This window comes from Syngnathus leptorhynchus, chromosome 4, assembly GCF_054491065.1.
Source record: "Syngnathus leptorhynchus isolate UIUO chromosome 4, UIUO_Slep, whole genome shotgun sequence".
NCBI classification, from domain to species: Eukaryota; Metazoa; Chordata; class Actinopteri; order Syngnathiformes; family Syngnathidae; genus Syngnathus; species Syngnathus leptorhynchus.
In genome coordinates, this window is record NC_141198.1 from 1,472,894 (window position 1) to 1,500,346 (window position 27,453).

The window sequence follows — 27,453 nt, forward strand, 5'->3', positions numbered from 1 at the left end:
GGCCTGTGTTTAAGGAGCCGGCCGGGCATCACGCTCCTTCCTTGGATGGACAACATTCGCAGTTGACACTTTGTGTCATTTTGTTCGGCCTGTGTTTAAGGAGGCGGCCGTCCTCCACTCGGTCCGTGTTTAAGGAGCGACACTCGCGCTCCGGTTCGGCCTGTGTTTAAGGAGGCGGCCGTCCTCCCCTCGGTCTGTGTTAAGGGCGACACTCGGTCCGTGTTTAAGGAGCCGGCCCTGACGCTCCTCTTCGGCCTGTGTTTAAGGAGGCGGCCGTCCTCCCCTCGGTCTGTGTTAAGGGCGACACTCGGTCCGTGTTTAAGGAGCCGGCCCTGACGCTCCTCTTCGGCCTGTGTTTAAGGAGGCGGCCGTCCTCCACTTCCTTCCATGCACCACCACATTCGCAGTTGACACTTTGCCATTTTTTCAGAGAGGTGACACTTAGTCGTTTTTTCGAAAGTTGACACTTAGTCGTTTTTTCGAAAGTTGACAGTCACTTTTTCGCCACAGTGACACCTCCAGCGCGTGCCACGGCGCTTTTCAGGTCTTCTATCCGACCTTGTGCTGTCGAGGACGGCGTGTCTGACGCCGTTGGGAGACCAGCACCATCTCCTCCATACTCGTAAAGGAGGTGCTTTGGAAAACGGGGGGAAAGTCGATGAGTACACTGACTAGTGGGACCATTTCATTGTACTCTGGCGCACCTGAAGACCAAAAAAGGTACTGCATCTTAGCCCGGGTACCTCACCCCCTGGTACCTCGAGGAGAACTTAGAAAAATTTCGACAAATTTTTGGTGAGCTCCAGGGAGAGAGGCTGATTTTTCGCTTTTTGAGGCCGACCGCCGAACCGGCGCGGGGCGGACTCACAAGCCCCGCAGAGCCGTGGGCACTTAGTCGTTTTTTCAGAGAGGCGACACTTAGTCGTTTTTTCAGAGGCGACACTTAGTCGTTTTTTCGAAAGTTGACACTTAGCCGTTTTTTCGAAAGTCGACACTTAGCCGTTTTTTTGAAAGTTGACACTTAGTCGTTTTTTCGAAAGTTGACACTTAGTCGTTTTTTCGCCACAATTGGCTCTGAGCTCCAGGGGGAGAGGCTGGTTTTGCCTTATTTCAGGCCGGCTGGGGAACCGGCGCGCAGCAGACACCTTCGCGCGCAAGTGCCGTGGGCACTTAGAAAATATTCGCCAAGTTGGCTCTGAGCTCCAGGCGGAGAGGCTGGTTTTGCCTTATTTCAAGCCGGCTGGGGAACCGGCGCGGGTCGGATGCACGAGCCCGCAGAGCCGTGGGCACTTTGCCGTTTTTTCAGAGAGGCGACACTTAGTCGTTTTTTCAGAGAGGCGACACTTAGTCGTTTTTTCAGAGAGGCGACACTTAGTCGTTTTTTCAGAGAGGCGACACTTAGCCGTTTTTTCGAAAGTTGACACTTAGCCGTTTTTTCGAAAGTCGACACAGCCGTTTTTTCGAAAGTTGACACTTAGCCGTTTTTTCGAAAGTTGACACGTAGTCGTTTTTTCGAAAGTTGACACTTAGTCGTTTTTTCGCCGATTTTGCTGGGACCTCCAGGCGAGGACCGGCGTTTTTTGTCTTCCGGGTTCGACCCGGGAACCAGCGCCGAGCGGACACATTCGCTCGCAAGTGCCGTTGGCACTTAGAAAATTTTTCGTTTGTCATGAGCTCCGGGCGAGGACCGGCGTTTTTCGTCTTCCGGGTTCGACCCGGGAACCAGCGCCGAGCGGACACATTCGCTCGCAAGTGCCGTTGGCACTTAGAACATTTTTCGTTTGTCATGAGCTCCGGGCGGAGACCGGCATTTTTCGTCATTCGAGGCCGACGGGGGAACCAGCCGGAGCGGACACGTTTGCTCGGAAGAGCCGTTGGCACTTAGAAAAAATTCCGTGTCTCGTGAGCTCCAGGGGGGACAGGCTGGTTTTATTCATCCGTAGCCGACATGGGAACCAGCGCGGAGCGGATTGGTGTTGCGCTGTCATATACCTCATCTCTCTCAGGGGTCCCCCCCTTATACGTGCTGATTGTGTTTTGGAAAACGGGGGGTAACTGGATGAGTACACTGACTAGTGGGACCAGTACACTGGCGAGTGGGACCAGTACACTGACTAGTGGGACCAACACACTATGAGCGCCTGGTACCTAAAATGGAAGTATAGAGGCCGACTTTCGGGCAAGATCACGCCGGGTTAGGCTTCCAGGGCCTCGGCGAAGCAATTTTACCGGGCCGCCCGGTTCTTTTTTGAACCAGCCCGGTTCTTTTTTGAACCAGCCCGGTTCTTTTTACACTTCCAGCTGGAGCTCAGCAGCGGCTTTTTGCGCAAGATCACGCCGGGTTAGGCTTCCAGGACCTCGGCTAAGCTATTTTACCAGGTCGCCCGGTTCTTTTTTTTATCCAGCCTGGTTCTTTTTACACTTCCAGCTGGAGCTCGGGAGCGGCTTTTTGCACAAGATCACGCCGTGTTAGGCTTCCAGGACCTCGGCTAAGCAATTTTAACGGGTCGCCCGGTTCTTTTTTGATCCAGCCCGGTTCTTTTTTTTATCCAGCCTGGTTCTTTTTACACTTCCAGCTGGAGCTCGGGAGCGGCTTTTTGCACAAGAACACGCCGTGTTAGGCTTCCAGGACCTCGGCTAAGCAATTTTAACGGGTCGCCCGGTTCTTTTTTTTATCCAGCCCGGTTCTTTTTTTATCCAGCCCGGTTCTTTTTACACTTCCAGCTGGAGCTCGGGAGCGGCTTTTTGCACAAGAACACGCCGTGTTAGGCTTCCAGGACCTCGGCTAAGCAATTTTAACGGGTCGCCCGGTTCTTTTTTGATCCAGCCCGGTTCTTTTTTTATCCAGCCTGGTTCTTTTTACACTTCCAGCTGGAGCTCGGGAGCGGCTTTTTGCACAAGATCACGCCGTGTTAGGCTTCCAGGACCTCGGCTAAGCAATTTTAACGGGTCGCCCGGTTCTTTTTTGATCCAGCCCGGTTCTTTTTTTTATCCAGCCTGGTTCTTTTTACACTTCCAGCTGGAGCTCGGGAGCGGCTTTTTGCACAAGATCACGCCGTGTTAGGCTTCCAGGACCTCGGCTAAGCAATTTTAACGGGTCGCCCGGTTCTTTTTTTGATCCAGCCCGGTTCTTTTTTTATCCAGCCCGGTTCTTTTTACACTTCCAGCTGGAGCTCGGGAGCGGCTTTTTGCACAAGATCACGCCGGGTTAGGCTTCCAGGAACTCGGCTAAGCACTTCTAACGGGTCGCCCGGTTCTTTTGTTTATCCAGCCCGGTTCTTTTTCCACTTCCAGCTGGAGCTCAGCAGCGGCTTTTTGCACAAGATCACGCCGGGTTAGGCTTCCAGGACCTCGGCTAAGCACTTCTAACGGGCCCTGGTCCACCCCTGCCAGCGCATTTCAAAACTTGGCATTAATTTCGACCTAAGAGACGAAGTCTGATTTTTTTCTACCACTTGGGCGGCCTTTTTGCACCCAGAACACCCGCACCGGCACCATAAATTCGAAGGGTGCCGAGTGCGTCGGCGCAGATTCTGCGACGGAGTGACACTTCCCTCTTGTGGACATTCGGCGGTAGGTGAAATGCGCACTCGGTCTTCTCTTTTCTTTTCCTTCCAGTGAAACTTTGGCAACATTCTGCGAGCTGCTGGCTTCCAGAACCTCGGCCAAGCAGGTGGAGGATTTTTTTCCACTTCCAGCTGGAGGTGAGGAGGGACTTTTTGGGCAAGATCACGCCGACTTAGCAAGCAAGGTGGAAGTGCCAGCATGCAGTGGCTGGAAGTGTGGATGTGGAGCTCCAGCACCCTCCGTGCCTATGGAAGTGTGGAGCTCCAGCACCCTCCGTGCCTATGGAAGTGTGGAGCTCCAGCACTCTCCCTGCCTATGGAAGTGTGGAGCTCCAGCACCCTCCCTGCCTATGGAAGTGTGGAGCTCCAGCACCCTCCCTGCCTATGGAAGTGTGGAGCTCCAGCACCCTCCCTGCCTATGGAAGTGTGGAGCTCCAGCACCCTCCCTGCCTATGGAAGTGTGGAGCTCCAGCACCCTCCCTGCCTATGGAAGTGTGGAGCTCCAGCACCCTCCCTGCCTATGGAAGTGTGGAGCTCCAGCACCCTCCGTGCCTATGGAAGTGTGGAGCTCCAGCACTCTCCCTGCCTATGGAAGTGTGGAGCTCCAGCACCCTCCCTGCCTATGGAAGTGTGGAGCTCCAGCACCCTCCCTGCCTATGGAAGTGTGGAGCTCCAGCACCCTCCCTGCCTATGGAAGTGTGGAGCTCCAGCACCCTCCCTGCCTATGGAAGTGTGGAGCTCCAGCACCCTCCCTGCCTATGGAAGTGTGGAGCTCCAGCACCCTCCCTGCCTATGGAAGTGTGGAGCTCCAGCACCCTCCCTGCCTATGGAAGTGTGGAGCTCCAGCACCCTCCCTGCCTATGGAAGTGTGGAGCTCCAGCACCCTCCCTGCCTATGGAAGTGTGGAGCTCCAGCACCCTCCCTGCCTATGGAAGTGTGGAGCTCCAGCACCCTCCCTGCCTACGGAAGTGTGGAGCTCCAGCACCCTCCCTGCCTATGGAAGTGTGGAGCTCCAGCACCCTCCGTGCCTATGGAAGTGTGGAGCTCCAGCACTCTCCCTGCCTATGGAAGTGTGGAGCTCCAGCACCCTCCCTGCCTATGGAAGTGTGGAGCTCCAGCACCCTCCGTGCCTATGGAAGTGTGGAGCTCCAGCACTCTCCCTGCCTATGGAAGTGTGGAGCTCCAGCACCCTCCCTGCCTATGGAAGTGTGGAGCTCCAGCACCCTCCCTGCCTATGGAAGTGTGGAGCTCCAGCACCCTCCCTGCCTATGGAAGTGTGGAGCTCCAGCACCCTCCCTGCCTATGGAAGTGTGGAGCTCCAGCACCCTCCCTGCCTATGGAAGTGTGGAGCTCCAGCACCCTCCATGCCTATGGAAGTGTGGAGCTCCAGCACCCTCCCTGCCTACGGAAGTGTGGAGCTCCAGCACCCTCCCTGCCTATGGAAGTGTGGAGCTCCAGCACCCTCCGTGCCTATGGAAGTGTGGAGCTCCAGCACTCTCCCTGCCTATGGAAGTGTGGAGCTCCAGCACCCTCCCTGCCTATGGAAGTGTGGAGCTCCAGCACCCTCCCTGCCTATGGAAGTGTGGAGCTCCAGCACCCTCCCTGCCTATGGAAGTGTGGAGCTCCAGCACCCTCCCTGCCTATGGAAGTGTGGAGCTCCAGCACCCTCCCTGCCTATGGAAGTGTGGAGCTCCAGCACCCTCCCTGCCTATGGAAGTGTGGAGCTCCAGCACCCTCCCTGCCTATGGAAGTGTGGAGCTCCAGCACCCTCCGTGCCTATGGAAGTGTGGAGCTCCAGCACCCTCCCTGCCTATGGAAGTGTGGAGCTCCAGCACCCTCCCTGCCTATGGAAGTGTGGAGCTCCAGCCCCCTCCCTGCCTATGGAAGTGTGGAGCTCCAGCACCCTCCCTGCCTATGGAAGTGTGGAGCTCCAGCACCCTCCGTGCCTATGGAAGTGTGGAGCTCCAGCACCCTCCGTGCCTATGGAAGTGTGGAGCTCCAGCACCCTCCGTGCCTATGGAAGTGTGGAGCTCCAGCACCCTCCGTGCCTAGGGAAGTGTGGAGCTCCAGCACCCTCCGTGCCTATGGAAGAGCCACCTCCGCGGGCATGCTGCTCAACCACGCCGGCCCAGAGTTCCAGCCGCTCGGCTACACTCTCTCACAAGCCCCGCCTGGAGCTCCCCAGCCCGCCCCTGGTACCTCAACTACCGAGGCCAGCCGCTCGACCAGGCCGGCCCAGAGTTCCAGCCGCTCGGCTTCACTCTCTCACAAGCCCCGCCTGGAGCTCCCCAGCCCGCCCCTGGTACCTCAACTACCGAGGCCAGCCGCTCGACCACGCCGGCGCAGAGTTCCAGCCGCTCGGATAAGCTCTGCCACTCTCCCGCTAAGCAGCCACCGGTAACGGGGAAATGTCGCCGCCTTGTGGACACGCCCTTGTAAATGAATGGGCTTTCGCACTTAGTGCAATTTTCGCCAGCTCCGTGGCTGCAAGTATGGAGCTATGGAGCCACCAGCCAGGCTGGAGCTCTGGAGCTATGGAAGTATGGAGCTATGGATCTATGGAAGTATGGAGTTATGGAGCTCTGGAGCTATGGAGCTATGGAGCTATGGAGCTATGGAGCTATGGAGCTATGGAAGTCTGGAGCTATGGAAGTATGGAGCTATGGAGCTATGGAAGTATGGAGCTCTGGAGCTATGGAGCTATGGAGCCACCAGCCAGCACCCTCCGTGGCTCAACCACGCCGGCCCAGAGTTCCAGCCGCTCGGCTTCACTCTCTCACAAGCCCCGCCTGGAGCTCCCCAGCCCGCCCCTGGTACCTCAACTACCGAGGCCAGCCGCTCGACCAGGCCGGCCGAGAGTTCCAGCCGCTCGGCTTCACTCTCTCACAAGACCCGCCTGGAGCTCCCTGCCCCACCCCTGGTACCTCAACTACCGAGGCCAGCCGCTCGACCACGCCGGCGCAGAGTTCCAGCCGCTCGGATGAGCTCTGCCACTCTCCCGCCGCGCAGCCACCGGTAACGGGGAAATGTCGCCGCCTTGTGGACACGCCGTTGTAAATGAATGGGCTTTCGCACTTAGTGCAATTTTCGCCAACTCTCTGACTTAGAGCTATGGAAGTATGGAGCTATGGAGCCACCAGCCACCCAGGCTGGAGCTATGGAGCTCTGGAGGTATGGAGCTCTGGTGCTATGGAAGTATGGAGCTCTGGTGCCATGGAAGTATGGAGCTATGGAGCTATGGAAGTATGGAGCTATGGAGCTATGGAGCTCTGGAGCTATGGAGCCCTGGAGCTATGGAGCCCTGGTGCTATGGAGCTATGGAGCTCTGGAGGTATGGAGCTATGGAGCCCTGGAGCTCTGGAAGTATGGAGCTATGGTGCTATGGAGCTCTGAAGCCATGGAGCTCTGGTGCTATGGAGCTCTGGAGCTCTGGAGGTATGGAGCTCTGGAGGTATGGAGCTCTGGAGGTATGGAGCTATGGAGCCCTGGAGCTCTGGAGGTATGGAGCTATGGTGCTATGGAGCTCTGAAGCCATGGAGCTATGGAGCTCTGGAGGTATGGAGCTATGGAGGTATGGAGCTCTGGTGCTATGGAGCTATGGAGCTCTGGTGCTATGGAGCTCTGGAGCTCTGGAGGTATGGAGCTCTGGAGGTATGGAGCTCTGGTGCTATGGAGCTATGGAGCTCTGGTGCTATGGAGCTATGGAGCTATGGAAGTATGGAGCTATGGAGCTCTGGAAGTATGGAGCTATGGAGCTCTGGAGGTATGGAGCTATGGAGCCCTGGAGCCCTGGAGCTATGGAGCCCTGGAGCTATGGAGCCCTGGAGCCCTGGAGCTATGGAGCCCTGGAGCTATGGAGCTATGGAGCTCTGGTGCTATGGAGCTATGGAGCTCTGGTGCTATGGAGCTATGGAGCTCTGGTGCTATGGAGCTATGGAGCTCTGGTGCTATGGAGCTATGGAGCTCTGGTGCTATGGAGCTATGGAGCTGGTGCTATGGAGCTATGGAGCTCTGGTGCTATGGAGCTATGGAGCTATGGAGCCACCAGCCAGCACCCTCCGTGGCTGGATCAATGGAAGTGTTTTAGGTACCAGGCAGCCAAAGGGCCGGGGCCTCACGCTCGACCACGCCGGCGCAGAGTTCCAGCCGCTCGGATGAGCTCTGTCACTCACCCGCCGCGCAGCCACCGGTAACGGGGAAATGTCGCCGCCTGGCGGACACGCCGTTGTAAATGAATGGGCTTTCGCACTTAGTGCAATTTTAGCCAACTCTCTGACTGGAGCTATGGAAGTATGGAGCTATGGAGGCAACCAGCCACCCAGGCTGGAGCTATGGAGCTCTGGAGGTATGGAGCTCTGGTGCTATGGAAGTATGGAGCTATGGAGCTATGGAGCTCTGGTGCTATGGAGCTATGGAGCTCTGGTGCTATGGAGCTATGGAGCTCTGGTGCTATGGAGCTATGGAGCTCTGGTGCTATGGAGCTATGGAGCTCTGGTGCTATGGAGCTATGGAGCTCTGGTGCTATGGAGCTATGGAGCTCTGGTGCTATGGAGCTATGGAGCTCTGGTGCTATGGAGCTATGGAGCTCTGGTGCTATGGAGCTATGGAGCTCTGGTGCTATGGAGCTATGGAGCTCTGGTGCTATGGAGCTATGGAGCTCTGGTGCTATGGAGCTATGGAGGTATGGAGCCACCAGCCAGCACCCTCCGTGGCTGGATCAATGGAAGTGTTTTAGGTACCAGGCAGCCAAAGGGCCGGGGCCTCACGCTCGACCACGCCGGCGCAGAGTTCCAGCCGCTCGGATGAGCTCTGTCACTCACCCGCCGCGCAGCCACCGGTAACGGGGAAATGTCGCCGCCTGGCGGACACGCCGTTGTAAATGAATGGGCTTTCGCACTTAGTGCAATTTTAGCCAACTCTCTGACTGGAGCTATGGAAGTATGGAGCTATGGAGCCACCAGCCACCCAGGCTGGAGCTATGGAGCTCTGGAGGTATGGAGCTCTGGTGCTATGGAAGTATGGAGCTCTGGTGCCATGGAAGTATGGAGCTATGGAGCTATGGAGCTCTGGAAGTATGGAGCTATGGAGCTCTGGAGGTATGGAGCTATGGAGCCCTGGAGCCCTGGAGCTATGGAGCTCTGGTGCTATGGAGCTCTGGTGCTATGGAGCTCTGGTGCTATGGAGCTATGGAGCTCTGGTGCTATGGAGCTATGGAGCTCTGGTGCTATGGAGCTATGGAGCTCTGGTGCTATGGAGCTCTGGTGCTATGGAGCTATGGAGCTCTGGTGCTATGGAGCTCTGGAGCTCTGGAGGTATGGAGCTATGGAGGTATGGAGCCACCAGCCAGCACCCTCCGTGGCTGGATCAATGGAAGTGTTTTAGGTACCAGGCAGCCAAAGGGCCGAGGCCTCACGCTCGACCACGCCGGCGCAGAGTTCCAGCCGCTCGGATAAGCTCTGTCACTCACCCGCCGCGCAGCCACCGGTAACGGGGAAATGTCGCCGCCTGGCGGACACGCCGTTGTAAATGAATGGGCTTTCGCACTTAGTGCAATTTTAGCCAACTCCGTGGCTGCAAGTATGGAAGTATGGAGCTATGGAGCCACCAGCCAGCACCCTCCGCGGCTGGAGCTATGGAAGTATGGAGCTATGGAGCTATGGAGCTATGGAAGTATGGAGCTATGGAAGTCTGGAGCTATGGAGCTCTGGGGCTATGGAAGTATGGAGCTCTGGGGCTATGGAAGTATGGAGCTCTGGGGCTATGGAAGTATGGAGCTCTGGGGCTATGGAAGTATGGAGCTCTGGGGCTATGGAAGTATGGAGCTATGGAGCTCTGGAGCTATGGAGCTATGGAAGTATGGAGCTATGGAGCTCCGGGGCTATGGAGCTCCGGGGCTATGGAGCTATGGAGCTCTTGGGCTATGGAGCCCTGGAGCTATGGAGCTCTGGAGGTATGGAGCTCTGGAGGTATGGAGCTATGGAGCCCTGGAGCTCTGGAGGTATGGAGCTATGGTGCTATGGAGCTCTGAAGCCATGGAGCTATGGAAGTATGGAGCTCTGGAGCTCTGGAGGTATGGAGCTATGGAGGTATGGAGCCACCAGCCAGCACCCTCCGTGGCTGGATCAATGGAAGTGTTTTAGGTACCAGGCAGCCAAAGGGCCGAGGCCTCACGCTCGACCACGCCGGCGCAGAGTTCCAGCCGCTCGGATAAGCTCTGTCACTCACCCGCCGCGCAGCCACCGGTAACGGGGAAATGTCGCCGCCTGGCGGACACGCCGTTGTAAATGAATGGGCTTTCGCACTTAGTGCAATTTTAGCCAACTCCGTGGCTGCAAGTATGGAAGTATGGAGCTATGGAGCCACCAGCCAGCACCCTCCGCGGCTGGAGCTATGGAAGTATGGAGCTATGGAGCTATGGAGCTATGGAAGTATGGAGCTATGGAAGTCTGGAGCTCTGGGGCTATGGAAGTATGGAGCTATGGAGCTCTGGGGCTATGGAGCTATGGAGCTCCGGGGCTATGGAGCTCCGGGGCTTTGGAGCTATGGAGCTCCGGGGCTATGGAGCTCCGGGGCTATGGAGCTATGGAGCTCCGGGGCTATGGAGCTCCGGGGCTATGGAGCTATGGAACTATGGATCTCTGGAGCTCTGGAGCTATGGAAGTATGGATGATCCAGCACCCTCCGTGGCTGACCGCTGGTGCTCGGGGCCGGTGAACTCGGCACCCACCTCCGGCGGGTGCCTCGGTGAGCCCGCCGCGGAGGAAAATTTTAGGTACCAGGAGTGGATTTTTTTTGCTCCGGCGGGTAGGGGCTGATGCCCGGTTTGGTGTCCGGGGATGCTGCCTCATCCCTGGACGCGTCCTTTACGCACGCCCGCCGTCATTCTACAGAGACTAAGTTCCACCCTGGGGAGGCTGCCTCCTCCCCTCCGCGGCCCGGGGATGCTGCCTCATCCCCGGACGCGCCCTTTACGCACGCCCGCCGTCATTCTACAGAGACTAAGTTCCGCCCCGGGGAGGCTGCCTCCTCCCCTCCGCGGCCCGGGGATGCTGCCTCATCCCCGGGCGCGCCCTTTACGCACGCCCGCCGTCATTCTACGGAGACTAAGTTCCGCCCCGGGGAGGCTGCCTCCTCCCCTCCGCGGCCCGGGGATGCTGCCTCATCCCCGGACGCGCCCTTTACGCACGCCCGCCGTCATTCTACGGAGACTAAGTTCCGCCCCGGGGAGGCTGCCTCCTCCCCTCCGCGGCCCAGGGATGCTGCCTCATCCCCGGGCGCGCCCGCTGTCTTCCGCCGCGGCGTAATTTCTTCAAAGTCCGATGACGCCCCTGGTAGCGGCCCACCCCGGAGGGGGGATGCCGACCGGCCCCCGGAGGTGACACCGGCCGACAAAAGGTTGGATCGAGGGCTGACTCTCAATAGATCGCAGCGATGTAGCTGCTCTGCTACTTACGAGACCCTGACCCAGAATCAGGTCGTATGCAAGTCATTTAGACCTGATAGGCTGCCTCCCTGTCGGAGGTGATAGGGCAGACATTCAAATGAGACGTCGCCGCCGCGGAGGGCCGGCGATCGGCTGGAAGTTATCGAGGATCACCAAGGGAGGCCGGGCCGGACGCGCGGAGGGCCGCGGCGCGGCGCGTGAACGCCGGCGCGACCCCTGGGCCCGCGCGCCCGGGCACCGCGTGGGTTTTGGGTCTGATAAATGCGCGCGTCCCCGGAGGTCGGCGCCCGTTTGCATGTATTAGCTCTAGAATTGCCACAGTTATCCAAGTAACTGAGGAGCGATCAAAGGAACCATAACTGATTTAATGAGCCATTCGCAGTTTCGCTGTACGGGCCGTGTGCACTTAGACTTGCATGGCTTAATCTTTGAGACAAGCATATGCTACTGGCAGGATCAACCAGGTAGGAGAGAGGGTGGCTGGGTAGCGCCTCTCGCTCGCCGGCCCGCCGGAGCGGGGGCTCGCGCGACTGTTTTCCGGACGCCGGCCGCGGTTCGCGGGGGCTCTAGGTGGTCTGAGGCTGCCGCGGGGTGAGATGGATCGGGCTGGACCCGGCGCAGCCGAAGCCGAGGAAGCGGAACCTCGAACGCGACCCTCGCGGACCCCTAAACGAGAGGAGCTGCGCCCGGCCTCGTAAGACGCCTCTTCTCCGGTGCGAGCGCCCCGACGCCGCTGGCCGCCGCCGCCGCCTTGCCGCTATCCCGCCGCGCGTTTGGGGCCGGAGGGCGACCCGTAGGACGGCCCGCCGACTACACGACCGTTTGGCAGAGCGAGTGCAAGGTTAGGCGAGCTGGGCGGTAACTCGGGTTAGTCTGGGGAGACTGGCGGTGGACAGGGGGGCGCGAATCCGGCCGGGCGGCCCCATCGATTAAGCATTGGTAGGGGGCCGAGGATGAGCCGTGCGAAGTGGCCTCGGAGGCGGTCCGTGGGGGACGGGCGTCGGCCCTCCGGCCCGAGCAGAGAACGTTCGGTCACCCAGGCGGGAATCTGCGCCCCGGCCCGAGTCGGACTCGGTCGGTGCGGCCCGCTGAGGCCCTCAACTATTCCCGTACGCGGGGGTCGGGAGCTGCGGCGCTGCGCCGGCGACTTACCCGCGCGAGGCACGCACTGCGTGCGGCCAGGATGCGGAGTTGGATCGGCGCTGGTTGGGAACCCTCGGGGAACGAAGGCGGACGGTGGCCAGCCGGCGCCGACGAACCCGTCGGGGAGGGGGCTGGTGGCAGGCGCGATCGGCACTATTGCTGACTGCCGGGAGGGAAGCTGCGCCCCGGCCGAGTCAGACTCAGCCGTTGCGGCCCCCCCGAGCCCGCAGCGCGTAGCGCGGAAGCCATACGCCCCCCCGATGCGGAGCGACAGACGCCCCCGCGACCGCGGTTGGTCGGGAAGGCTTTTCGGATAGAGGTCGGACGGTGTGTGTGGACGGCTTCCCGTGGTGCCGCCGCTATCAAGCCGGAGGGTTTGAGAAACGTCATTCGCAGAAGGACCGGCGCGGCCGGCGGACGCTCGCACGCGCGGCGCCCGACACTCAGCCGCTCGCTCGGCCTCCGTGGATCGTGGCTAGGTGGGATGGATGCTTTTTCCGGGTCGTCTCGGTCTCGCCGCAGTACGGTCGCGCCGGGGCCTGCGGGGCGGCGCGGGGAGCGCCAACATTCGTAGTTGACACTTTGTTTCATTTTATCCGAGCGGGCGGGCGCCTCGAGAGGCGGACCGTCCGGGGCGACTCTCGGCCTTTGTTTAAGGAGCCGGCCGGGCATCACGCTCCTTCCTTGGATGGACAACATTCGTAGTTGACACTTTGTGTCATTTTATCCGAGCGGGCGGGCGCCGCGAGGCGGACCGTCCGGGGCGACTCTCGGCCTGTGTTTAAGGAGCCGGCCGGGCATCACGCTCCTTCCTTGGATGGACAACATTCGCAGTTGACACTTTGTGTCATTTTATCCGAGCAGACGGGCGCCGCGAAGCGGACCGTCCGGGGCGACTCTCGGCCTGTGTTTTCGGAGCCGGCCGGGCATCACGCTCCCTCCTTGGATGGACAACATTCGTAGTTGACACTTTGTGTCATTTTATCCGAGCAGACGGGCGCCGCGAGGCGGACCGTCCGGGGCGACTCTCAGCCTGTGTTTAAGGAGCCGGCCGGGCATCACGCTCCTTCCTTGGATGGACAACATTCGTAGTTGACACTTTGTGTCATTTTATCCGAGCGGGCGGGCGCCGCGAGGCGGACCGTCCGGGGCGACTCTCGGCCTGTGTTTAAGGAGCCGGCCGGGCATCACGCTCCTTCCTTGGATGGACAACATTCGCAGTTGACACTTTGTGTCATTTTGTTCGGCCTGTGTTTAAGGAGGCGGCCGTCCTCCACTCGGTCCGTGTTTAAGGAGCGACACTCGCGCTCCGGTTCGGCCTGTGTTTAAGGAGGCGGCCGTCCTCCCCTCGGTCTGTGTTAAGGGCGACACTCGGTCCGTGTTTAAGGAGCCGGCCCTGACGCTCCTCTTCGGCCTGTGTTTAAGGAGGCGGCCGTCCTCCCCTCGGTCTGTGTTAAGGGCGACACTCGGTCCGTGTTTAAGGAGCCGGCCCTGACGCTCCTCTTCGGCCTGTGTTTAAGGAGGCGGCCGTCCTCCACTTCCTTCCATGCACCACCACATTCGCAGTTGACACTTTGCCATTTTTTCAGAGAGGTGACACTTAGTCGTTTTTTCGAAAGTTGACACTTAGTCGTTTTTTCGAAAGTTGACAGTCACTTTTTCGCCACAGTGACACCTCCAGCGCGTGCCACGGCGCTTTTCAGGTCTTCTATCCGACCTTGTGCTGTCGAGGACGGCGTGTCTGACGCCGTTGGGAGACCAGCACCATCTCCTCCATACTCGTAAAGGAGGTGCTTTGGAAAACGGGGGGAAAGTCGATGAGTACACTGACTAGTGGGACCATTTCATTGTACTCTGGCGCACCTGAAGACCAAAAAAGGTACTGCATCTTAGCCCGGGTACCTCACCCCCTGGTACCTCGAGGAGAACTTAGAAAAATTTCGACAAATTTTTGGTGAGCTCCAGGGAGAGAGGCTGATTTTTCGCTTTTTGAGGCCGACCGCCGAACCGGCGCGGGGCGGACTCACAAGCCCCGCAGAGCCGTGGGCACTTAGTCGTTTTTTCAGAGAGGCGACACTTAGTCGTTTTTTCAGAGGCGACACTTAGTCGTTTTTTCGAAAGTTGACACTTAGCCGTTTTTTCGAAAGTCGACACTTAGCCGTTTTTTTGAAAGTTGACACTTAGTCGTTTTTTCGAAAGTTGACACTTAGTCGTTTTTTCGCCACAATTGGCTCTGAGCTCCAGGGGGAGAGGCTGGTTTTGCCTTATTTCAGGCCGGCTGGGGAACCGGCGCGCAGCAGACACCTTCGCGCGCAAGTGCCGTGGGCACTTAGAAAATATTCGCCAAGTTGGCTCTGAGCTCCAGGCGGAGAGGCTGGTTTTGCCTTATTTCAAGCCGGCTGGGGAACCGGCGCGGGTCGGATGCACGAGCCCGCAGAGCCGTGGGCACTTTGCCGTTTTTTCAGAGAGGCGACACTTAGTCGTTTTTTCAGAGAGGCGACACTTAGTCGTTTTTTCAGAGAGGCGACACTTAGCCGTTTTTTCAGAGAGGCGACACTTAGCCGTTTTTTCGAAAGTCGACACTTAGCCGTTTTTTGGAAAGTTGACACTTAGTCGTTTTTTGGAAAGTTGACACTTAGTCGTTTTTTCGCCACAATTGGCTCTGAGCTCCAGGGGGAGAGGCTGGTTTTGCCTTATTTCAGGCCGGCTGGGGAACCGGCGCGCAGCAGACACCTTCGCGCGCAAGTGCCGTGGGCACTTAGAAAATATTCGCCAAGTTGGCTCTGAGCTCCAGGCGGAGAGGCTGGTTTTGCCTTATTTCAAGCCGGCTGGGGAACCGGCGCGGGTCGGATGCACGAGCCCGCAGAGCCGTGGGCACTTTGCCGTTTTTTCAGAGAGGCGACACTTAGTCGTTTTTTCAGAGAGGCGACACTTAGTCGTTTTTTCAGAGAGGCGACACTTAGTCGTTTTTTCAGAGAGGCGACACTTAGCCGTTTTTTCGAAAGTTGACACTTAGCCGTTTTTTCGAAAGTCGACACAGCCGTTTTTTCGAAAGTTGACACTTAGCCGTTTTTTCGAAAGTTGACACTTAGTCGTTTTTTCGAAAGTTGACACTTAGTCGTTTTTTCGCCGATTTTGCTGGGACCTCCAGGCGAGGACCGGCGTTTTTTGTCTTCCGGGTTCGACCCGGGAACCAGCGCCGAGCGGACACATTCGCTCGCAAGTGCCGTTGGCACTTAGAAAATTTTTCGTTTGTCATGAGCTCCGGGCGAGGACCGGCGTTTTTCGTCTTCCGGGTTCGACCCGGGAACCAGCGCCGAGCGGACACATTCGCTCGCAAGTGCCGTTGGCACTTAGAACATTTTTCGTTTGTCATGAGCTCCGGGCGGAGACCGGCATTTTTCGTCATTCGAGGCCGACGGGGGAACCAGCCGGAGCGGACACGTTTGCTCGGAAGAGCCGTTGGCACTTAGAAAAAATTCCGTGTCTCGTGAGCTCCAGGGGGGACAGGCTGGTTTTATTCATCCGTAGCCGACATGGGAACCAGCGCGGAGCGGATTGGTGTTGCGCTGGCATATACCTCATCTCTCTCAGGGGTCCCCCCCTTATACGTGCTGATTGTGTTTTGGAAAACGGGGGGTAACTGGATGAGTACACTGACTAGTGGGACCAGTACACTGGCGAGTGGGACCAGTACACTGACTAGTGGGACCAACACACTATGAGCGCCTGGTACCTAAAATGGAAGTATAGAGGCCGACTTTCGGGCAAGATCACGCCGGGTTAGGCTTCCAGGGCCTCGGCGAAGCAATTTTACCGGGCCGCCCGGTTCTTTTTTGAACCAGCCCGGTTCTTTTTTGAACCAGCCCGGTTCTTTTTACACTTCCAGCTGGAGCTCAGCAGCGGCTTTTTGCGCAAGATCACGCCGGGTTAGGCTTCCAGGACCTCGGCTAAGCTATTTTACCAGGTCGCCCGGTTCTTTTTTTTATCCAGCCTGGTTCTTTTTACACTTCCAGCTGGAGCTCGGGAGCGGCTTTTTGCACAAGATCACGCCGTGTTAGGCTTCCAGGACCTCGGCTAAGCAATTTTAACGGGTCGCCCGGTTCTTTTTTGATCCAGCCCGGTTCTTTTTTTTATCCAGCCTGGTTCTTTTTACACTTCCAGCTGGAGCTCGGGAGCGGCTTTTTGCACAAGAACACGCCGTGTTAGGCTTCCAGGACCTCGGCTAAGCAATTTTAACGGGTCGCCCGGTTCTTTTTTTTATCCAGCCCGGTTCTTTTTTTATCCAGCCCGGTTCTTTTTACACTTCCAGCTGGAGCTCGGGAGCGGCTTTTTGCACAAGAACACGCCGTGTTAGGCTTCCAGGACCTCGGCTAAGCAATTTTAACGGGTCGCCCGGTTCTTTTTTGATCCAGCCCGGTTCTTTTTTTATCCAGCCTGGTTCTTTTTACACTTCCAGCTGGAGCTCGGGAGCGGCTTTTTGCACAAGATCACGCCGTGTTAGGCTTCCAGGACCTCGGCTAAGCAATTTTAACGGGTCGCCCGGTTCTTTTTTGATCCAGCCCGGTTCTTTTTTTTATCCAGCCTGGTTCTTTTTACACTTCCAGCTGGAGCTCGGGAGCGGCTTTTTGCACAAGATCACGCCGTGTTAGGCTTCCAGGACCTCGGCTAAGCAATTTTAACGGGTCGCCCGGTTCTTTTTTTGATCCAGCCCGGTTCTTTTTTTATCCAGCCCGGTTCTTTTTACACTTCCAGCTGGAGCTCGGGAGCGGCTTTTTGCACAAGATCACGCCGGGTTAGGCTTCCAGGAACTCGGCTAAGCACTTCTAACGGGTCGCCCGGTTCTTTTGTTTATCCAGCCCGGTTCTTTTTCCACTTCCAGCTGGAGCTCAGCAGCGGCTTTTTGCACAAGATCACGCCGGGTTAGGCTTCCAGGACCTCGGCTAAGCACTTCTAACGGGCCCTGGTCCACCCCTGCCAGCGCATTTCAAAACTTGGCATTAATTTCGACCTAAGAGACGAAGTCTGATTTTTTTCTACCACTTGGGCGGCCTTTTTGCACCCAGAACACCCGCACCGGCACCATAAATTCGAAGGGTGCCGAGTGCGTCGGCGCAGATTCTGCGACGGAGTGACACTTCCCTCTTGTGGACATTCGGCGGTAGGTGAAATGCGCACTCGGTCTTCTCTTTTCTTTTCCTTCCAGTGAAACTTTGGCAACATTCTGCGAGCTGCTGGCTTCCAGAACCTCGGCCAAGCAGGTGGAGGATTTTTTTCCACTTCCAGCTGGAGGTGAGGAGGGACTTTTTGGGCAAGATCACGCCGACTTAGCAAGCAAGGTGGAAGTGCCAGCATGCAGTGGCTGGAAGTGTGGATGTGGAGCTCCAGCACCCTCCGTGCCTATGGAAGTGTGGAGCTCCAGCACCCTCCGTGCCTATGGAAGTGTGGAGCTCCAGCACTCTCCCTGCCTATGGAAGTGTGGAGCTCCAGCACCCTCCCTGCCTATGGAAGTGTGGAGCTCCAGCACCCTCCCTGCCTATGGAAGTGTGGAGCTCCAGCACCCTCCCTGCCTATGGAAGTGTGGAGCTCCAGCACCCTCCCTGCCTATGGAAGTGTGGAGCTCCAGCACCCTCCCTGCCTATGGAAGTGTGGAGCTCCAGCACCCTCCCTGCCTATGGAAGTGTGGAGCTCCAGCACCCTCCGTGCCTATGGAAGTGTGGAGCTCCAGCACTCTCCCTGCCTATGGAAGTGTGGAGCTCCAGCACCCTCCCTGCCTATGGAAGTGTGGAGCTCCAGCACCCTCCCTGCCTATGGAAGTGTGGAGCTCCAGCACCCTCCCTGCCTATGGAAGAGTGGAGCTCCAGCACCCTCCCTGCCTATGGAAGTGTGGAGCTCCAGCACCCTCCCTGCCTATGGAAGTGTGGAGCTCCAGCACCCTCCCTGCCTATGGAAGTGTGGAGCTCCAGCACCCTCCCTGCCTATGGAAGTGTGGAGCTCCAGCACCCTCCCTGCCTATGGAAGTGTGGAGCTCCAGCACCCTCCCTGCCTACGGAAGTGTGGAGCTCCAGCACCCTCCCTGCCTACGGAAGTGTGGAGCTCCAGCACCCTCCCTGCCTACGGAAGTGTGGAGCTCCAGCACCCTCCGTGCCTATGGAAGTGTGGAGCTCCAGCACTCTCCCTGCCTATGGAAGTGTGGAGCTCCAGCACCCTCCCTGCCTATGGAAGTGTGGAGCTCCAGCACTCTCCCTGCCTATGGAAGTGTGGAGCTCCAGCACCCTCCCTGCCTATGGAAGTGTGGAGCTCCAGCACCCTCCCTGCCTATGGAAGTGTGGAGCTCCAGCACCCTCCCTGCCTATGGAAGTGTGGAGCTCCAGCACCCTCCCTGCCTATGGAAGTGTGGAGCTCCAGCACCCTCCCTGCCTATGGAAGTGTGGAGCTCCAGCACCCTCCATGCCTATGGAAGTGTGGAGCTCCAGCACCCTCCCTGCCTACGGAAGTGTGGAGCTCCAGCACCCTCCCTGCCTACGGAAGTGTGGAGCTCCAGCACCCTCCGTGCCTATGGAAGTGTGGAGCTCCAGCACTCTCCCTGCCTATGGAAGTGTGGAGCTCCAGCACCCTCCCTGCCTATGGAAGTGTGGAGCTCCAGCACCCTCCCTGCCTATGGAAGTGTGGAGCTCCAGCACCCTCCCTGCCTATGGAAGTGTGGAGCTCCAGCACCCTCCCTGCCTATGGAAGTGTGGAGCTCCAGCACCCTCCCTGCCTATGGAAGTGTGGAGCTCCAGCACCCTCCCTGCCTATGGAAGTGTGGAGCTCCAGCACCCTCCCTGCCTATGGAAGTGTGGAGCTCCAGCACCCTCCCTGCCTATGGAAGTGTGGAGCTCCAGCACCCTCCGTGCCTATGGAAGTGTGGAGCTCCAGCACCCTCCCTGCCTATGGAAGTGTGGAGCTCCAGCACCCTCCCTGCCTATGGAAGTGTGGAGCTCCAGCCCCCTCCCTGCCTATGGAAGTGTGGAGCTCCAGCACCCTCCCTGCCTATGGAAGTGTGGAGCTCCAGCACCCTCCGTGCCTATGGAAGTGTGGAGCTCCAGCACCCTCCGTGCCTATGGAAGTGTGGAGCTCCAGCACCCTCCGTGCCTATGGAAGTGTGGAGCTCCAGCACCCTCCGTGCCTAGGGAAGTGTGGAGCTCCAGCACCCTCCGTGCCTATGGAAGAGCCACCTCCGCGGGCATGCTGCTCAACCACGCCGGCCCAGAGTTCCAGCCGCTCGGCTACACTCTCTCACAAGCCCCGCCTGGAGCTCCCCAGCCCGCCCCTGGTACCTCAACTACCGAGGCCAGCCGCTCGACCAGGCCGGCCCAGAGTTCCAGCCGCTCGGCTTCACTCTCTCACAAGCCCCGCCTGGAGCTCCCCAGCCCGCCCCTGGTACCTCAACTACCGAGGCCAGCCGCTCGACCACGCCGGCGCAGAGTTCCAGCCGCTCGGATAAGCTCTGCCACTCTCCCGCTAAGCAGCCACCGGTAACGGGGAAATGTCGCCGCCTTGTGGACACGCCCTTGTAAATGAATGGGCTTTCGCACTTAGTGCAATTTTCGCCAGCTCCGTGGCTGCAAGTATGGAGCTATGGAGCCACCAGCCAGGCTGGAGCTCTGGAGCTATGGAAGTATGGAGCTATGGATCTATGGAAGTATGGAGTTATGGAGCTCTGGAGCTATGGAGCTATGGAGCTATGGAGCTATGGAGCTATGGAGCTATGGAAGTCTGGAGCTATGGAAGTATGGAGCTATGGAGCTATGGAAGTATGGAGCTCTGGAGCTATGGAGCTATGGAGCCACCAGCCAGCACCCTCCGTGGCTCAACCACGCCGGCCCAGAGTTCCAGCCGCTCGGCTTCACTCTCTCACAAGCCCCGCCTGGAGCTCCCCAGCCCGCCCCTGGTACCTCAACTACCGAGGCCAGCCGCTCGACCAGGCCGGCCGAGAGTTCCAGCCGCTCGGCTTCACTCTCTCACAAGACCCGCCTGGAGCTCCCTGCCCCACCCCTGGTACCTCAACTACCGAGGCCAGCCGCTCGACCACGCCGGCGCAGAGTTCCAGCCGCTCGGATGAGCTCTGCCACTCTCCCGCCGCGCAGCCACCGGTAACGGGGAAATGTCGCCGCCTTGTGGACACGCCGTTGTAAATGAATGGGCTTTCGCACTTAGTGCAATTTTCGCCAACTCTCTGACTTAGAGCTATGGAAGTATGGAGCTATGGAGCCACCAGCCACCCAGGCTGGAGCTATGGAGCTCTGGAGGTATGGAGCTCTGGTGCTATGGAAGTATGGAGCTCTGGTGCCATGGAAGTATGGAGCTATGGAGCTATGGAAGTATGGAGCTATGGAGCTATGGAGCTCTGGAGCTATGGAGCCCTGGAGCTATGGAGCCCTGGTGCTATGGAGCTATGGAGCTCTGGAGGTATGGAGCTATGGAGCCCTGGAGCTCTGGAAGTATGGAGCTATGGTGCTATGGAGCTCTGAAGCCATGGAGCTCTGGTGCTATGGAGCTCTGGAGCTCTGGAGGTATGGAGCTCTGGAGGTATGGAGCTCTGGAGGTATGGAGCTATGGAGCCCTGGAGCTCTGGAGGTATGGAGCTATGGTGCTATGGAGCTCTGAAGCCATGGAGCTATGGAGCTCTGGAGGTATGGAGCTATGGAGGTATGGAGCTCTGGTGCTATGGAGCTATGGAGCTCTGGTGCTATGGAGCTCTGGAGCTCTGGAGGTATGGAGCTCTGGAGGTATGGAGCTCTGGTGCTATGGAGCTATGGAGCTCTGGTGCTATGGAGCTATGGAGCTATGGAAGTATGGAGCTATGGAGCTCTGGAAGTATGGAGCTATGGAGCTCTGGAGGTATGGAGCTATGGAGCCCTGGAGCCCTGGAGCTATGGAGCCCTGGAGCTATGGAGCCCTGGAGCCCTGGAGCTATGGAGCCCTGGAGCTATGGAGCTATGGAGCTCTGGTGCTATGGAGCTATGGAGCTCTGGTGCTATGGAGCTATGGAGCTCTGGTGCTATGGAGCTATGGAGCTCTGGTGCTATGGAGCTATGGAGCTCTGGTGCTATGGAGCTATGGAGCTGGTGCTATGGAGCTATGGAGCTCTGGTGCTATGGAGCTATGGAGCTATGGAGCCACCAGCCAGCACCCTCCGTGGCTGGATCAATGGAAGTGTTTTAGGTACCAGGCAGCCAAAGGGCCGGGGCCTCACGCTCGACCACGCCGGCGCAGAGTTCCAGCCGCTCGGATGAGCTCTGTCACTCACCCGCCGCGCAGCCACCGGTAACGGGGAAATGTCGCCGCCTGGCGGACACGCCGTTGTAAATGAATGGGCTTTCGCACTTAGTGCAATTTTAGCCAACTCTCTGACTGGAGCTATGGAAGTATGGAGCTATGGAGGCAACCAGCCACCCAGGCTGGAGCTATGGAGCTCTGGAGGTATGGAGCTCTGGTGCTATGGAAGTATGGAGCTATGGAGCTATGGAGCTCTGGTGCTATGGAGCTATGGAGCTCTGGTGCTATGGAGCTATGGAGCTCTGGTGCTATGGAGCTATGGAGCTCTGGTGCTATGGAGCTATGGAGCTCTGGTGCTATGGAGCTATGGAGCTCTGGTGCTATGGAGCTATGGAGCTCTGGTGCTATGGAGCTATGGAGCTCTGGTGCTATGGAGCTATGGAGCTCTGGTGCTATGGAGCTATGGAGCTCTGGTGCTATGGAGCTATGGAGCTCTGGTGCTATGGAGCTATGGAGCTCTGGTGCTATGGAGCTATGGAGCTCTGGTGCTATGGAGCTATGGAGCTCTGGTGCTATGGAGCTATGGAGGTATGGAGCCACCAGCCAGCACCCTCCGTGGCTGGATCAATGGAAGTGTTTTAGGTACCAGGCAGCCAAAGGGCCGGGGCCTCACGCTCGACCACGCCGGCGCAGAGTTCCAGCCGCTCGGATGAGCTCTGTCACTCACCCGCCGCGCAGCCACCGGTAACGGGGAAATGTCGCCGCCTGGCGGACACGCCGTTGTAAATGAATGGGCTTTCGCACTTAGTGCAATTTTAGCCAACTCTCTGACTGGAGCTATGGAAGTATGGAGCTATGGAGCCACCAGCCACCCAGGCTGGAGCTATGGAGCTCTGGAGGTATGGAGCTCTGGTGCTATGGAAGTATGGAGCTCTGGTGCCATGGAAGTATGGAGCTATGGAGCTATGGAGCTCTGGAAGTATGGAGCTATGGAGCTCTGGAGGTATGGAGCTATGGAGCCCTGGAGCCCTGGAGCTATGGAGCTCTGGTGCTATGGAGCTCTGGTGCTATGGAGCTCTGGTGCTATGGAGCTATGGAGCTCTGGTGCTATGGAGCTATGGAGCTCTGGTGCTATGGAGCTATGGAGCTCTGGTGCTATGGAGCTCTGGTGCTATGGAGCTATGGAGCTCTGGTGCTATGGAGCTCTGGAGCTCTGGAGGTATGGAGCTATGGAGGTATGGAGCCACCAGCCAGCACCCTCCGTGGCTGGATCAATGGAAGTGTTTTAGGTACCAGGCAGCCAAAGGGCCGAGGCCTCACGCTCGACCACGCCGGCGCAGAGTTCCAGCCGCTCGGATAAGCTCTGTCACTCACCCGCCGCGCAGCCACCGGTAACGGGGAAATGTCGCCGCCTGGCGGACACGCCGTTGTAAATGAATGGGCTTTCGCACTTAGTGCAATTTTAGCCAACTCCGTGGCTGCAAGTATGGAAGTATGGAGCTATGGAGCCACCAGCCAGCACCCTCCGCGGCTGGAGCTATGGAAGTATGGAGCTATGGAGCTATGGAGCTATGGAAGTATGGAGCTATGGAAGTCTGGAGCTATGGAGCTCTGGGGCTATGGAAGTATGGAGCTCTGGGGCTATGGAAGTATGGAGCTCTGGGGCTATGGAAGTATGGAGCTCTGGGGCTATGGAAGTATGGAGCTCTGGGGCTATGGAAGTATGGAGCTATGGAGCTCTGGAGCTATGGAGCTATGGAAGTATGGAGCTATGGAGCTCCGGGGCTATGGAGCTCCGGGGCTATGGAGCTATGGAGCTCTTGGGCTATGGAGCCCTGGAGCTATGGAGCTCTGGAGGTATGGAGCTCTGGAGGTATGGAGCTATGGAGCCCTGGAGCTCTGGAGGTATGGAGCTATGGTGCTATGGAGCTCTGAAGCCATGGAGCTATGGAAGTATGGAGCTCTGGAGCTCTGGAGGTATGGAGCTATGGAGGTATGGAGCCACCAGCCAGCACCCTCCGTGGCTGGATCAATGGAAGTGTTTTAGGTACCAGGCAGCCAAAGGGCCGAGGCCTCACGCTCGACCACGCCGGCGCAGAGTTCCAGCCGCTCGGATAAGCTCTGTCACTCACCCGCCGCGCAGCCACCGGTAACGGGGAAATGTCGCCGCCTGGCGGACACGCCGTTGTAAATGAATGGGCTTTCGCACTTAGTGCAATTTTAGCCAACTCCGTGGCTGCAAGTATGGAAGTATGGAGCTATGGAGCCACCAGCCAGCACCCTCCGCGGCTGGAGCTATGGAAGTATGGAGCTATGGAGCTATGGAGCTATGGAAGTATGGAGCTATGGAAGTCTGGAGCTCTGGGGCTATGGAAGTGTGGAGCTATGGAGCTCTGGGGCTATGGAGCTATGGAGCTCCGGGGCTATGGAGCTCCGGGGCTTTGGAGCTATGGAGCTCCGGGGCTATGGAGCTCCGGGGCTATGGAGCTATGGAGCTCCGGGGCTATGGAGCTCCGGGGCTATGGAGCTATGGAACTATGGATCTCTGGAGCTCTGGAGCTATGGAAGTATGGATGATCCAGCACCCTCCGTGGCTGACCGCTGGTGCTCGGGGCCGGTGAACTCGGCACCCACCTCCGGCGGGTGCCTCGGTGAGCCCGCCGCGGAGGAAAATTTTAGGTACCAGGAGTGGATTTTTTTTGCTCCGGCGGGTAGGGGCTGATGCCCGGTTTGGTGTCCGGGGATGCTGCCTCATCCCTGGACGCGTCCTTTACGCACGCCCGCCGTCATTCTACAGAGACTAAGTTCCACCCTGGGGAGGCTGCCTCCTCCCCTCCGCGGCCCGGGGATGCTGCCTCATCCCCGGACGCGCCCTTTACGCACGCCCGCCGTCATTCTACAGAGACTAAGTTCCGCCCCGGGGAGGCTGCCTCCTCCCCTCCGCGGCCCGGGGATGCTGCCTCATCCCCGGGCGCGCCCTTTACGCACGCCCGCCGTCATTCTACGGAGACTAAGTTCCGCCCCGGGGAGGCTGCCTCCTCCCCTCCGCGGCCCGGGGATGCTGCCTCATCCCCGGACGCGCCCTTTACGCACGCCCGCCGTCATTCTACGGAGACTAAGTTCCGCCCCGGGGAGGCTGCCTCCTCCCCTCCGCGGCCCAGGGATGCTGCCTCATCCCCGGGCGCGCCCGCTGTCTTCCGCCGCGGCGTAATTTCTTCAAAGTCCGATGACGCCCCTGGTAGCGGCCCACCCCGGAGGGGGGATGCCGACCGGCCCCCGGAGGTGACACCGGCCGACAAAAGGTTGGATCGAGGGCTGACTCTCAATAGATCGCAGCGATGTAGCTGCTCTGCTACTTACGAGACCCTGACCCAGAATCAGGTCGTATGCAAGTCATTTAGACCTGATAGGCTGCCTCCCTGTCGGAGGTGATAGGGCAGACATTCGAATGAGACGTCGCCGCCGCGGAGGGCCGGCGATCGGCTGGAAGTTATCGAGGATCACCAAGGGAGGCCGGGCCGGACGCGCGGAGGGCCGCGGCGCGGCGCGTGAACGCCGGCGCGACCCCTGGGCCCGCGCGCCCGGGCACCGCGTGGGTTTTGGGTCTGATAAATGCGCGCGTCCCCGGAGGTCGGCGCCCGTTTGCATGTATTAGCTCTAGAATTGCCACAGTTATCCAAGTAACTGAGGAGCGATCAAAGGAACCATAACTGATTTAATGAGCCATTCGCAGTTTCGCTGTACGGGCCGTGTGCACTTAGACTTGCATGGCTTAATCTTTGAGACAAGCATATGCTACTGGCAGGATCAACCAGGTAGGAGAGAGGGTGGCTGGGTAGCGCCTCTCGCTCGCCGGCCCGCCGGAGCGGGGGCTCGCGCGACTGTTTTCCGGACGCCGGCCGCGGTTCGCGGGGGCTCTAGGTGGTCTGAGGCTGCCGCGGGGTGAGATGGATCGGGCTGGACCCGGCGCAGCCGAAGCCGAGGACGCGGAACCTCGAACGCGACCCTCGCGGACCCCTAAACGAGAGGAGCTGCGCCCGGCCTCGTAAGACGCCTCTTCTCCGGTGCGAGCGCCCCGACGCCGCTGGCCGCCGCCGCCGCCTTGCCGCTATCCCGCCGCGCGTTTGGGGCCGGAGGGCGACCCGTAGGACGGCCCGCCGACTACACGACCGTTTGGCAGAGCGAGTGCAAGGTTAGGCGAGCTGGGCGGTAACTCGGGTTAGTCTGGGGAGACTGGCGGTGGACAGGGGGGCGCGAATCCGGCCGGGCGGCCCCATCGATTAAGCATTGGTAGGGGGCCGAGGATGAGCCGTGCGAAGTGGCCTCGGAGGCGGTCCGTGGGGGACGGGCGTCGGCCCTCCGGCCCGAGCAGAGAACGTTCGGTCACCCAGGCGGGAATCTGCGCCCCGGCCCGAGTCGGACTCGGTCGGTGCGGCCCGCTGAGGCCCTCAACTATTCCCGTACGCGGGGGTCGGGAGCTGCGGCGCTGCGCCGGCGACTTACCCGCGCGAGGCACGCACTGCGTGCGGCCAGGATGCGGAGTTGGATCGGCGCTGGTTGGGAACCCTCGGGGAACGAAGGCGGACGGTGGCCAGCCGGCGCCGACGAACCCGTCGGGGAGGGGGCTGGTGGCAGGCGCGATCGGCACTATTGCTGACTGCCGGGAGGGAAGCTGCGCCCCGGCCGAGTCAGACTCAGCCGTTGCGGCCCCCCCGAGCCCGCAGCGCGTAGCGCGGAAGCCATACGCCCCCCCGATGCGGAGCGACAGACGCCCCCGCGACCGCGGTTGGTCGGGAAGGCTTTTCGGATAGAGGTCGGACGGTGTGTGTGGACGGCTTCCCGTGGTGCCGCCGCTATCAAGCCGGAGGGTTTGAGAAACGTCATTCGCAGAAGGACCGGCGCGGCCGGCGGACGCTCGCACGCGCGGCGCCCGACACTCAGCCGCTCGCTCGGCCTCCGTGGATCGTGGCTAGGTGGGATGGATGCTTTTTCCGGGTCGTCTCGGTCTCGCCGCAGTACGGTCGCGCCGGGGCCTGCGGGGCGGCGCGGGGAGCGCCAACATTCGTAGTTGACACTTTGTTTCATTTTATCCGAGCGGGCGGGCGCCTCGAGAGGCGGACCGTCCGGGGCGACTCTCGGCCTTTGTTTAAGGAGCCGGCCGGGCATCACGCTCCTTCCTTGGATGGACAACATTCGTAGTTGACACTTTGTGTCATTTTATCCGAGCGGGCGGGCGCCGCGAGGCGGACCGTCCGGGGCGACTCTCGGCCTGTGTTTAAGGAGCCGGCCGGGCATCACGCTCCTTCCTTGGATGGACAACATTCGCAGTTGACACTTTGTGTCATTTTATCCGAGCAGACGGGCGCCGCGAAGCGGACCGTCCGGGGCGACTCTCGGCCTGTGTTTTCGGAGCCGGCCGGGCATCACGCTCCCTCCTTGGATGGACAACATTCGTAGTTGACACTTTGTGTCATTTTATCCGAGCAGACGGGCGCCGCGAGGCGGACCGTCCGGGGCGACTCTCAGCCTGTGTTTAAGGAGCCGGCCGGGCATCACGCTCCTTCCTTGGATGGACAACATTCGTAGTTGACACTTTGTGTCATTTTATCCGAGCGGGCGGGCGCCGCGAGGCGGACCGTCCGGGGCGACTCTCGGCCTGTGTTTAAGGAGCCGGCCGGGCATCACGCTCCTTCCTTGGATGGACAACATTCGCAGTTGACACTTTGTGTCATTTTGTTCGGCCTGTGTTTAAGGAGGCGGCCGTCCTCCACTCGGTCCGTGTTTAAGGAGCGACACTCGCGCTCCGGTTCGGCCTGTGTTTAAGGAGGCGGCCGTCCTCCCCTCGGTCTGTGTTAAGGGCGACACTCGGTCCGTGTTTAAGGAGCCGGCCCTGACGCTCCTCTTCGGCCTGTGTTTAAGGAGGCGGCCGTCCTCCCCTCGGTCTGTGTTAAGGGCGACACTCGGTCCGTGTTTAAGGAGCCGGCCCTGACGCTCCTCTTCGGCCTGTGTTTAAGGAGGCGGCCGTCCTCCACTTCCTTC